This window comes from Thunnus albacares, chromosome 2 (assembly GCF_914725855.1).
Source record: "Thunnus albacares chromosome 2, fThuAlb1.1, whole genome shotgun sequence".
NCBI lineage: Eukaryota > Metazoa > Chordata > Actinopteri > Scombriformes > Scombridae > Thunnus > Thunnus albacares.
The window spans coordinates 28,537,756-28,552,341 of record NC_058107.1 but is presented as its reverse complement, the minus strand read 5'-3'; positions in this window follow the sequence as shown (position 1 = coordinate 28,552,341).

Sequence of the window (14,586 nt, the reverse complement as noted above, 5' to 3'; positions counted from 1 at the left end):
CATGCAGAAAAGCATTTTTTTTATATATTATATTATTAAGACTAATTTAAAACATTTATTGTAAAACAGAACAATTTCTAAAGCCATCTGATCATCTCAAATATGTTGAATGGGCACAATGCCTCTGCACAGGAAAGAATGATTTTAATAAATGCCATCTAGGGTTGTTTTTTTCTCTCTACTCAATGGTTCGGGGAGGATAGGGCTCTCCCCTATCAGGATTCGACCCGGCAACCCGCAGGCCTAAAATGAATGCTCAGCCAGAGTTGGGGGCCCAGGCCTCGTATCATCTGGTTTCTATTCTCCCTGCCCTGTCCAATGAAATCTGACCTGCTTTAGAGGAGAACTGAATTATGGGTCCATCAATAAATACCATATTTCCCCCTTTGAAGTTGCATACGTGATGGAAAGTGGTAAGATGTCATGTGTTAAAGTTATTACCCAATTCCTTAGCACTAATCTACTGTGCTTGATGTTCCTGACTTTTGAAGACCGTTGTGGCTTTATCTATTCTGACAGCAGCCAGACTGACCCCTTTTTTCACTTTGACCAAACGTCAGAACTATTTTCAATCTACCCTCGACTTTATATAACCCCTGCAGAGGTAACCTAGCGGGAAGGGAGAGGTGGGTGCATTACAGGGGAAAGATTGGCTTTGAATGTTTCGTGACAATGGTGGATAATTTTACCAGCTGGTGAATAGTCTACCATTGAGTCATTTGGAGGTGCCTATAAAGCCTGTGTGTAATCTTCCTGCCTCCCACTCTTTAATTGTGCCTCTCACGGAACAAGTTGCTTGCCTAAGGTCCTTCTGATCCAACAAAGAAGACAAGACACAAGGTCAAGAAGTGGATTCATGATATTTATTACTGTGGGTTATTTCACAGTTTTTGGTTGTGTATTTTGCTTTATTTGATATACGAGAGTGGTTGGAGACCAGAAAAGATGGAAAGTGGTGAAAAGCCTGCCGTTATAGAAAAGGGCAGATCAATTGTATAAATGGAGATACCAGAGCAAACCTTCAGGCAGTCTCCTCTTGAAGGCATTCATAGTCTTGCACTTGTTTGTACACATGAAAAGTGAAGGAAGTAGTTGTGTGAAGAATGAAAAAAGAGAGCTTGAGAGAGGAGTTAAAATCCATAATTTCTGCACACCTGGTAAATTATTGAAGTGGCCATACTTGTTTGATTGTTGGTTTTATAAAGTTACGCTGTGTTATGATTTGACAAGCACTTTGTTTGAAATATACTGGTGTCTTTAGCCAACTTAATGCGTTCTTAAAACTCTTACAAAATATTGCTTTTCTTTGTTGAAATACAGATTTTATAGAAATATTCAATAGGACAACCAAATGTGCCGGATCTACAAAAGACAAAAACAAGACACCAACTCACAGAAAAAAAGAAAAAGTGTCCACAGTGTCCATTGTAAAAGCCCCATAAAAGCCATATCAAGTATCAGGGGAGGAGGGTGACCTGGCTGTTACCTGCACATGCTCAGTGTCAATGAAGATCTCAAGTTAAGAAGCTGCCCTCTCTGACAGGTCAGTGAGATGTAGGGTTATCCATGTGGTAACAGCTGCCTGCGATAATGACTAACAGCACTCATGCCATCCTGAACGGGTGAAAAATACCACAACCATTAAGAAGAAGCCTCATGTGAGCTAAGGCAGAAGGGACGGGAGGATGATTGCAATGTCACCTCACTACAGAAATTGATGAAATTAATCCAACATGTGCAATTACAGCTATAAAGAAGCCAGCAGCAACAATATTTAAACTGAATAAAAACTGGTTAAAAACATATTGTCAGGTCAGAGCAGCACATATCAAGGTTAGTAGATTCTTGTAAAAATCTTGAAAGTACTGATGTTTTTACAAGGACATAGTGCTATCTGATTTTCTGCGAATCTGTGTGTTTGTGTGTATATGGGAGACCTCATGCATGTACCATGTATATATGAGGAACGGCACATCTTTCAGAATTGCCTTTATACCACAGAGCATCTGTTGACATAGTCTTTGTGTCATTTCAGCGGTGCGTAGGAGGAGGTGTGAAGATGTTGTCGGTGATATTCATTACAAGTTGGCGCATCAGCCCATCAAAGCTTTCCTTTGTGGAAGGGATCAAGCCAGAGGCAGGTTAAGGCTTTGCACAGAGACGCCTGTGGTTTGCTCTTCCTCTTTTCTTCTGCTACTGCGTCCTTCAGCATCTCTTCAGGAGGGCTGCACAAATTGAGCCAAACTTCTGCAAACCTTATATTTTCTTTGCACAACAAGTAAAATTTACTCGAAATAGGCGAATATAAGGCTGCCTCTTCTACCTTTTAGAGGAAATCTTAACATATAGCTCTGAAATAAAGCATCTTTTTACAAACTAGGGTCTGTTGCATCAATAATTTGCTTTACTCATCATGCTTATTATTGATCAAATTCACACATGGAGGAGGAGTTTGCTTGGTAGATTTTCATATGTAGTTAATTAAAATACAACACAAAAACTTATATTAACCATGACATATACAATACAATTTCATATTCCACTAGAAAATGGCAGCAAAGTAGAAAATTAAATAAAAACTTCTAGGGAAATGACTATTTACAGTATGCACATGATTCTGTGATATCTGACTTACTGCACTAATAGTTGCATAACATTTCAGATAGAATCACAGTATGGAAGTAAGTTAAATCCACATAAAAGACATAAAGTGAAAACGGAGAAAGAGATCCAGTAAGAGATAGCTTTCACTCACATGCAGAAGGTCTTTGCCACTAAGCGATCAAGAGCCTGCAGGGTCTTTCCTGTTCAGAGCAGGTTGTGACCCTGCAGGACAGAGCAGCTGCTACAGAATGATCCGTCTGTTGTAAGAAACTGCTGAGCCATCAGAGCCTCAGAAGACCAGAAGAAGCTGCTTCAAGACCTTTGACAGGCTCAGTTTAATCAAGTAGCCTCAAGGGATGTCTCCACTGAGATCATCCCACCTTGACCTGCAAAGGTCACAGTTTCAATTTTAGTTTCCCTTCCTAAATCAGATGCCTTGTGTTTTTTGTACAGCACACTGAGGAAATGGCTGTAGCAGTCTGACTAATGACCCGTCATTCATTTTGGTAAAATACGACTGATCTACGACTTTGTTCTATTAATTTGATGACCACATCTTGACTTTAACACTAATAAAAAAAAAATACTTGCACTCAATTAAATTTTAAGATTGTGCTAAATTGATATTCAAAAATAGGAAGCAATATCAGAGGCAGCTGAGCATAGATGAACCTATAATTAAGAAGATAACATTTAAAATTCAATGGCTCAATAGAGTCAATATAATAAGCTACTTCCTTGAACATAATTTTTCTTTTCTTATGGAAAAAAGCAGTAAAAAACATAAAATGACTACTCTTCAGATTTGGGTGAGGTTCCACCTTGAGCCCCCTTGAATTTGATACCTAAATGTCTGAGGCAGGAGACAGTTGAAAAGAATGAGGAGAATTAGCAGGAACTCTATGCAGTATTGGACTCATTGCAGGAACGTGACTCCCTCCCTCCCCCTTCCTTTGAGCTCAATTATCAGCCCTTTTCACTCCTCAGGGCCTGAGCACCCAGCAGCAGGCTTCAACTTGTGCAGGGGGCATGAAACTCTGGTCGAACCAGAAAGAAGGGCGTCTCTTTAAGACATAAAGTTTCAAACTCTCCTCCCCTTGTGTCATTCATTCAGTGAGCTCAGATTCTTATAGTCTTTATATTATAGGCGGTGCGTGAGTTTGTTTTGCCAAGTTATTTCAAGCCAAACATATGGTTGTAGCTATAAAACACTCCTCCTTTTCACAGTAATATTTGATGTAATACTGAGAGGCAAGATTTATTAAATTAACATACACTGTACCAGTCAAAAGTCTGGACACACTTTCTCAATGGGAAAGTGTCCAAACTGTTGACTGGTACTGTATACTGTTATTCAATTGTTGGTCCCCAGACTGTCTCTACAAGCAGACATGCAGACATGTTATATTTTAAAAGAGAAAATAAGCAGATGATAATGAAATAAGAAAAAGAGAAAGTGGTAAGAAAGTATATATATGTAGGTATTCATTTTGCCTCAAGATGTACCTCCCTCCCTCCCTCCCTCCATCCATCTCTATCTTTCTCCCTGTCCGCCCAGACAGTGCAGGGAAAGTATCGAATGCTGTGAACAGATTTGTCTTTCCTAAAAGACTGCTGACACCTGTCTAGTGCTCATTTAAAACTTTTACTGGCCTATTTCTGCAGGGCATCCACATATAGATGTCCGCAATGTACTTTCTACTTAACCCCATAAAGAAAAAGGGGGAGATTGGCCTCAGTTTGTTCCTCTCTTAAATGCACAATCTGTATGACTTCCACTGGTCCAATTTCAAAGAAACTTTGAGTATCTTTTGTGTAATTCCTTTGTTCTAGCATTTTCTTTTTTTTAAAATACTTTATTTACAATTTTAGAAGGACATATAACAACAAATATATTGAAAAGACATATAAAACAATACTGGGAAAATAAAACACAAAGTCGAACACAAACAGAGCAAAAAGAAAAGAAAAGAAAAGATTAAATAACTGTCTTTCAAACGGCAACTTCTCTGCAGCAACATGAAGTATCACAAGTAATTGAGTCATGTTAAACATTGCATCCACTCATGTTGCCAAACAGGTCAGAGTCACTACTGCGGCCAAATACATAGATACTATTGATGTGACACAGTGCCAACAAAGCCCACATATTTTCTCAAATCTAATCTGTGTATTGGCAGCAGAGTAACACTTTGCTGCACTCAGAGAACAGTCCTTGTTTGTGAGTAATACAGTCCATGCATCACCTTGCACTGAATCAATCTGTAATGTGTGTTCATGGAACAGCAATGAACCCGAGACATTGCCTCTTCCCAGAACTCTGCTGATACCTCTGAATTCCTTATTAAATCTGAGGAAACAGAGGTAGTCAAGCAGTTCACAAATTTTGATACCAGCTGCTTAGACTCTGGAGGAATCAAGAGATGTTCATAAAAAAAATGTGGAAATTTTTCTTAATATACTGTAGGGGTCTGACTTGGAGACACTGGAAAAAATGTGGATTTGGGAGACTGAACTTCAGTTTATCTATCTGTCCGGGCTTAAATGGATGGTTTTGGCATATAGGAGTTTTGTGAGCCATCTGTTTTGTTGAATTGGTTTATCTAAAAATACAGAGCTGGAAAACAACAGAGCAGGCAGTGAAGCATTTTCAACAGCAGAGGCTTCCAACTGTAACCATGAGGTGGCATTTTCAATCCTTGTATCAGTGGGACCTTCACATTTCTAATAAATGGGAGCCCAAAAGTTAGTTGCCTAGTAGTAATATTTCAAAATTGAGAGACCAAGGCCACACTGGATTTGTGTTGGTGAGCCTTGGATATTCTGCATGATTTGTATCCTCATATAAACGACATTATGATAGAATTTAAAAGGATGCTTGGGTAGATTCTGGTAAATCTGGGTATGGTATCCTCCTGGACTTGATATTTGCTTTAATTTTTTCTTCTCACTCCATAAAGTTAAATCTGAAAAGACGCTTTGGGTTCTTGGTCAGTTTAAGCCCCAGATAAGTGAAATAGTCCTTCACTCCTCTAAAAAGCAAATCTTTCAGGAAGTCTTCAGTGAATGGATCCACTAAGGGAATGGATTTGCTCTTTTCCCAGTTAATCGTATAACCAGAAACACTGCAAAAGGAATTTATATATACTAGTCGGACAGGAATAGAGACTATTGGGTGCCCGCCTACAGAGTCTCATAGGTCTCAATACCTTTCAACTCCAGTGTGATATTAAACAGCAAAGGGGAAAGTGGGCGAACCCCACGTGGTTAGGAGAAAGATCTGGTTTTATCTACATTTGTGAGAATGAAACATTTTGGATTAGTGTATTATGTTGTGTTGCCATATCCAATCTTCTCAAGTATCATGATTAGATAGGGTCACTCTATCATGTCAAATGCCATGTCAAAGGATGATAAGGCAGCTGTATCATCTTTGCTGCAGTCAGTATACAAAACATTAAGAACTTTGTGGACATTACAGAAGGAGTATCTATTTGGTCAGCGTAGATGATATCTGCTATGTGTTTGCCCTGCCGGTTTGTTAACTGCTCTGGCATTTACAAAACAATCTCTCAGACTTTAAAGACTTAAAGGAAAGTAGGTGTCTAATTTCTAGGCATTTTCACACTAATTTGTCAAATGAAGTTTTACAACTTAACTTTTTTGCACTTTGCCAAAACTTGGGGTAGTGACGCACTTTCACATTTTAAAAATGGCTCTTATCAGTCCAAAGAGAGATGAAGCATAATTTACTTATCCTTGTTCCTCACAGACAGCATCACCTTGGGGACTTATCTTGGGAAAATAATGCATTATTCCAGTGTTTTGCATGACAGTGACAGATTACTGCTAAAAACAAGGTCACATATTTGTTATTTACTGGCCCAAGTAGGGACCTTGGCATTTGTGAGAATCATCAGAAATGGAATATTTACTGTTATTATTATTCTTATCCACCCTGCGTATAAAAGGATAAAGAAATGCAAATGATTTCAGCAGAGAACAGACACAATAAACTGCCACCAGAAAAACACATTCATGCATGAAAGCAGCGATGCAAATTCACACAAACGTAGGTGTTTAAAGAGGATAAAATACAGGAACAAATCTGGAAAATCAGACCTATAAATACCACAACATGACTTGACAAGTGAGACATGAGGGCAGGAGGTTGTTTTGCCAAAGGATATCGGAAACACACATTCCACAGTGTGTCAATTACGTTTGTCTTGTCATTAATATGAACTCAACACTTACAAGCTTTCGCTCATTATTTTCTGTTTTGTCAATAAAATTGGTTTCGCATTTCCCTGACAACTCAACATGTTATGCAAGTGAGCTGCTGTGCTGCGGGTGTAGGTGTGACTTCATGTATGTGATGAATATTTTTTATTGGAGCAAAACTCCTTAAATATAAATGAAGTATGTTGTGTGAGTCTGGGGATCCCTGTGGCTCCTTAATATCCCCTTAAATCCTCTTTTTTTGTAATCTAATCAAAGTTCCCAACTCACCAGGGTTCGGGTAGGTGAGGGGTGGGATTGGAGGGGGGGGTTTCTTGTGTTAGACAGCTTACTGCAATTAAAATTTATTTAAGGCTTACAAGGAATCCTTTCACTCTTGAATAAATCAGAGTGAATTCCTCTGACTCTGACGAGGTTTTCCTTCCCTATAATTATCCTTTGCTCAACAAGCACTGAGAGAGCAGCTCTCCTTTAACCCGCTGCAATACCTCAGAGCTTTACACTTGTAATTAAATCATAAAATAACAACAACTGCAAAGTCGGAGTTAAAACTCTGATGGGAGGAAATGGGTGCATGCCAGATGACGTCATGTTATTTTGATGTCATTTTTTTTAAGAAAAAACTTGAGCGACACATCATGCCTTGATTGCTGAGGCATTGGGCCTTCAACTACAAGACCTGACAGTAAGGCTCAGACCAGTGCTGGCATCCCGAGGAGTGTCATTGTGTAATGTGACACACCTCAGATGATTACAAGTTTCAACAGGTTACCAGTTTCAGTCTGATTGTCATGATGTTACTACAAACTGCCGCTACTGTCCTGCTGACACAACCTTTAATCTTAAGCGGTTTTTCATGTCATAGAAAAGTTTAGCTGCAAGGCAAGGCATTTTCTCATCTCTGGAAATACACTTAATTCACATTTTTGATATCTGGCCCAGTGGGAAAGAGCAACGAGGACAGAAATATATTAATCTATAATCCTGCTTCACTTTGATGTGCTGGAAGGATTTTAAGCCTAAAATGTGTGACAGCTGCAACTTGCCTTCTCTTCTTAGCTGTGTATTTACCTTCTAGTTTGGAGTTTAATTCAATTATTGAAGTAATTCAATTATTAATTTAGATTTTCAGTTGTTTGTGTTCAGCAGTTCTTAGCCAAAAGTCATCTCTGTGGGCTTATCTGACACTCCCTCCTTGTCCTTTTTAATATGTTTTTACGATTTCCCTCTGATTACTTTGCCCTTGTGACCGAGTGTTGAATTAAATGCCTAATTTAACATGGACCTTTTGTTGGCTGCTTCATTGTTGGGAAGCTCTTTCTAATCGTCCAGCGGGGGCCGTGGTGTTGTTGACGGCCGGGGGCCACTCAGTCCGCTCTTATTATGCCTCAGTGACAGCGTGTCCTTGGGCAAGGCAGCAGAGCTGTCAGGTCTCTCTGTCACACTTCTCTGCAGGCAGGACATGGCCAGCCCACGGCACAGCCAGGGGTCCTAAAGACCTGGGGCAGCACCGCTCATCTCCAAGATGCCTACCTTGGTTGTTTAGCAACCGACTCTGCCTGACAGCGTTTGTTCGTTTGTGTTTGGCTGCTGTGTGATGGAGCGCTGGTTTTTGGGGGGTTACAGCGAAACTAACCAAACAACACGATGGGCGCTTTTGTTGCCTCAATAAAGAGGAGGAGCTATCAGGAGATCCCACTATGTGTCCTTTCATTGCTCCAAGTCATGGGAAGTGCAAGCACATACACATACACACAAGCACAATGTAGAGTAGGCCTACTGTACAAGTCATAGAAAGTTTACTCATATATTCTCATTAATCACAAATTTCATTGGTGAATTTAACAAAGAGAACGTGACCTGTCCCCTCAGTTGTCTAATTCTGCTCTCACATTTTTTTTTTTTTCATTATTTTTCATCATTTTTATTCACAATTATTTTCTTGAATTATCATTGTAGTTCTGCAATCAGAATTTCCCAGTGCTCAAGTCAACATCTTCAATTTTTTTGTTTTGTCAGAAGAGTAGGCCAAAACTGAGAGATATTCAACTTACTATCATGGAGGACTAAAAGAAAACTAGCAAATATTTTCAGTTGAGAAGTCAGAACCAGTGAATTTTTGACATTTTTTCTTAAAAAATGGTTTATTTTCTGTTGATTGACTAATCTTAATTGACAAATCATATTTGAGCCCTATTTACCATGATGAAGAACCCTACCATCCATCCTACTCCACCAAAAAAGGCAAATTGGTTAAAAAAAAAAAAAAAAAAGATAATACACAAAACAAATTGTACATTATTAGATTGTCTCTATTTATTGATATTGGCCAGTAAGGCATTTTTAAATCATATTTTGGATTTCAGTAAGTTCAGGTTACAAAACACTAGCAGTACAGGAGTAAAAAGCCACAGACTGCTGGCAACGACTGACTGAACCGGCTTCCTCTTTCTTTCATCTCCCCTCTAATCTTCTGTTTGCACAGCTCTCTGTCTTGTCAGCATAGTTTGTTTAGGTTTTATGCCCGTCAATACAGTTGTATTCCTCCCTCTCAAGGTATCACCCTCATCTGAAAAGATCAGCGGTGATAGATTTGCAGGCAGAAGATTTCCACAGCCGCAATCCCGGGCTTTGTCTGAAAAATAATTAAAGCTAACGGAGTGTTTCACCTTAAACGGCTGCAAAGGAAACACCTCAGTGTTACTGAAAGTCTGCAAATTCACTTTCATGGTCAAGATCATCTGAGAGGTGGCTTCAGCAAAGATGGAAACAGGTTTCTTTTTTTCCAAATTCTCCAAGTTCACATGCACATTATGCTGCAATGTGCTTGTCTCCCTTAAAGCAGTAATTTGACATTTTGGAAAATAAGCCCACACTTCTTTGCTTTTTTGCTGCAAGTGAGATGGGAAGAAAGATACCACTCTCATATCTGTTTGGATTATATAAATGAGATATATCTCATTAATTAAGTAGTAAGCTTTAGTGGTGCATTTAGGAGTATTTTGTTACCTTTGGGCAGAGCAAGGCTGATTTCCCTCGTTACCTGTTGCTGTCTTAGTGCTAAAAGTTCCAAAATGACGTACTATTCCTTTAATGTACATCTGTTAGTGTGTGGTTATAACTGTACCGGTTTAAATAATTACTAAGAAAAATGTACCAAATATATAAAAATCTAGAGAAGCTTAATAAATGAATAAACTCTCTTAACAGGCACAAGTAGGAATGAACGTTAAGGTGCTCACTTTTCCTCCGTCCTGACCAGTCCTGCTCAGCCGAGAGAAAGAGAGCGTTGTTTCACTTCGACCTCGGCAGCCAATGACTCACACTGGAACGTGTTGCCAACAGACAGAGTTTGACAGTTTAATATTTATGCTGTCAATTCCAAAGACTAACTTTGGTAATTAGGGGAGGTGATTCCGGACAGATGTGGACGGAGGGACAAAGGGGCCTTTGTTTGGCTCTTGTGAATGCAGTCACCTCTGCCATGACAACATTAAAAAACAGGTCCGAAGTCATTGACAGCCTGATCGGTTCACCACTCAGCGCGACGGATGAAGTCACATTTCCTCATGGCATGATGTCACTCTTGGGTGGGACGTCACGTCAAGCAGCATTAGAGGGAGACATCCTGCTGACTGCCCGGCAATTAGGAGCATTTTAGTTCATTTGAGAACTGAAGATTACTCAAACCAAACTGAATTATTTAAACGTAGCAACTCAATATTTTGCCAACAGTGGAAATATAAATACAAGCAGGTGTGCCTTGTGTTTACAGAGACGGATCTGTAAGCAAAGAGTCACAGGTGCGATTCTGTCAACGGCAGTATACCTGAGTGTGGACAGGATACTGAACTACTGTAACTGCTGTATTGTAAGAAAAGAATAGACAAAATTATGTATATAATAATGAATAATGTTTCAGAGAAGAATTAATAACTTTTCGGCTCCAGTGGTTTTTCATTTAGACTATATTTAATGCTAAAATTGCAGCTTATACTTGTGTGTGTGTGGCAAAATATCAGTAAGCATGCAAACCAGAGTACAAAATGCTTTAAAACTCTGCAGGCAGTTGAACAAGTGGTGTAATTAGACATGCAGGACTCCATCACGAAATTCAAGTGCATCATTTTATGATGGATTATCTCCAGTTCTGTATTTAAAATCAAACTTGATTATAGTCCAAAAAAAATCTAAGGTTTCCCATTAATATAGTCCCAGAAAGTTATCATTTTGCAATCAAAGGAAAACTTTCAACTCTTATCTTGATGGAAGTCTCCTGTTTTATTTTTTTACTATGTTTTACATCTGTAATTATCGGCTTTAGGTTTTGTAAACCACATGCAAATTGCATCTGTAAGGAAATGTTAAAGGACAGGTTGACAATTTTCACAAGTCTGTCCTACAACAATAATCAAGTGCCCAAATGAACATTGACATGTTTTTCATGCTGTAATCATTCCTCCTGTTCATAGTGGCCATTAAGAGATCACTTTATAATGTGCTGTCAATGTAAGTGACGGGGGACAAAATCCACAGCCAAGCAAAAATCTGTTTAAAAGTTTTTTGCAGCTCATATGAAGCTTCAGCCATCCAAATTAGTTAATATCTTTCAATGTTACTGCATTTTTGGTGCCAATTTTTGTTATGATCTTTCCGCTGCAGCTGAACAGGAAAACACTGTCCCTTGAGACACAAAAAGGGAATTTTTTTACTAAAAAGACTGTAACTATGGAAGATATTCACTTACTTCGACTAACTTAGACAGCTGAAGCCTCATATTATCTTTAGAAAAACCTTTAAACGCATTACACAAATACACAAATGAGAACTGTGGATCTTATTCCCCATTGCTTACATTTTAAGTGCATTGGAGTGGATCTTCTAATGGTCAGTAAGAACAGGAGGAATGATTACAGTGAGCAAAACCTGTTTCAATTGTGAATTTAAGTCTTAGTTTTGGAGCACTCAGCTTGTATCAATATGTACATAAGCATATTTTATACTAAATAACGGATAAATAGATACACACCAGCAGATAAATAGCCTACAGTAACAGCTTTCTACCATTTACACTAAGCTGTGGTCACTGGTCAGACTAACAGCCCAGCCTCAGCCTCTCTCCTGTGAGAACTGCCTGACCACTGACTGTAACTCTGTTTTCCCTCTTAACAGATCACACACCACAAACACCACAAACTGCTGCTTAGGCACGGTAACACGTCAGGTACTTCACATATCCAACATCAATCATGGTCAGTGAGCAGGAAAACACTACTGTAAGGATTCTGTATAAAAACGCATATGATTTTATTCCATATTTTACCCTCTTAAATGTTTAACAACATGTTATTAGTGAAAATCTGCATATGGAGCTTCTGTATTAGCTGATGATATTAAGAGCAAAAATTTAATTTGAAGTTTACTAATGAAAATCTTCAAGGTTATGATTACTATAAACACAGAAACCAATCGATTATTCATACTGTACCTCATTATTCACAAAATTGTCCAAAACTTATGCAAATTTCTCATAAAAAAGAGAACCTCACACTACTACAGTTGTTAAATGATTCACGCAAAGCACATTTTTTTTACTTTGGCAGATCCATTACGCTCATTGCTGATATTAACCACTAACCTAAAGGCTTATCCTCCTGCAATGTTACAAACTTCATCCATCATTTGTTTTCTTTTCCCCCATGTCAGCCCACCTGGGCAGAGAGTGAGAGTGCAGTACAGGTAGTTGCCATAAACACTCAGGCTTTATCGTCTGGGGCAAACACAGCCAGGAGTCATTTTGTTGCACACTCTAGTTTAATGAGAGATGACCTCGAGCCATTTATAGGCTGTAAAGGACACCCTGTAGCAGTTTAAGTGCATCAGGGCTAGAGGTTTCAGGCGGAGGCCGAAACGTATGGTCAGTAAAGACAGAAGACATGTCAGTGGGCAGGAGGGGATGTTTTTCAGATGAGGGCTCTGAAAATAAATTTGAAGGGAAGGTCAGGCGTGATTAGTTAGGCCTTGCCTTCATTCAAATACTCTCATGGTTTGGCAGGATTGTGTATTTCTCACACCCAAGTGAATGCTCAGGGAAAAACACTAAATGAGTAGAGAAAAACATGGGCCAAGGGTGTAAAAGAATGAAGCCAATGTAATTTTAACTTCTCATCATCATTCATTGTTGGGTTTGGTCTCTTCAGGGGAATTGTCAATAATAATAATAATAATAATAATAATAAAAGATTAATTTAAACTGCAAAACCCATACAGGATCTGTTGAAGACATGCAACATTTAAATTTCTTTAAAACTGTTACAATCAGTATTTTCATAATGACAATGGCTAAAATTACTACTTGTATGTCAAAGGGAGCATTTCTGCATCTTTCAGCTCAACCATTGTCATTAATCTAATTTTCAGATACAGCAAGCAGTTGTTTTCAGTGAAAACATACAGATAAACCTACCTGTACACCTACCTGCCGAGCACCAAACAGCAGACAGAAACTAGCTGGTGAACATAGTAGAGTATTTAGTAGCTAAAGAGCCGGATATTTCCCTCAGGAGTTGGTGGAGACCAAAAACAGAGCTGAAAGGAGAGTAAATATAGTGCATACATTTGCTAGAAACATGATTCCAAATGAACATTACTGTTGCTTCGCTTTTGCTGGATGTGTAAATAAGCCAATGTTTGCTTATAAGTTGGCCATATCGGCTTTAAAGGTGATGTCACCTGTGATAACAGCTCGTTTCTGCTGCCCCCAAGTGGCCAAAAAAAAAAATCAATTACTGCAGGTTTAAATGCCTTAAGCATACAAAATATCTGCCATGAGCACAAAAAATAAATTCAGTAAACAAAAAATTTCACCACAAGGTCCATACAAGACTGTTCTTGGAACTTTTGAAAGTATCATGTGGACTTCCTCCACAGATAAGAGTTGCCCAGAAATTTTGATTTCCATTCCTTGGAGCACTTTAAGGACTTCTCATCTTTGCTTGGAAAACAGCTACTGTTTCCAAGATCAAGAATGTGCTTTCAGTCCCAAAAAATAAATGATTTTAAAGCTTCTTACAGCTCCTCAAAACAACCATAATATCAACTATTTAATTATCAGCATCTATCGAAAAATATTGAATTAAAAAAACATCTTAACTGATTTTGGTGTGTGTACTTGCTCTACTTTCAGCAGCTTAGTAGAAATGAGTCACATAGGATCTTCAAAATAAACAGTATGTTCAGATTTTAAAAGAAAATAAGAGACATTTCCTAGGTGTGTAGGTTTGCATTAATTATAATTTGTTTTGTCCATTGTACTCCTGGGAAACTTGCAGCACACCTTTATCATTTACACCAGTCATGGCACACAACAGAAGCAAAAAACATGGAGAAAGTGGGGGCTGGAGGGAGTCTACATTCAGTCTCCACATGCATGGTCAAACCCGATGGCACAGGGGCCCTTCACCCAAGGTAGAGTTTTGTTGTGCTAAACCCAGGGATCCAGGCCTTGTTATTGAGCAATATGCTCTGCTTTGTGCAATGAAGGTCCGCCCCCTTGTGCTCTGCTTGTGTTTTATCTCCCCTTTTACAAAGAAAGAGGCCCTGCAAACAGCCACCTTCACACCTCTCTTAGCTGCCCCACTGAATGAGCTCAAGCACTTCTCCATTCATACATGGAAATATACTACACACAAAAAAACAGGGTATTCCTGAGTACGCAGCCCTTTCTCCTCAGTGTGAAGA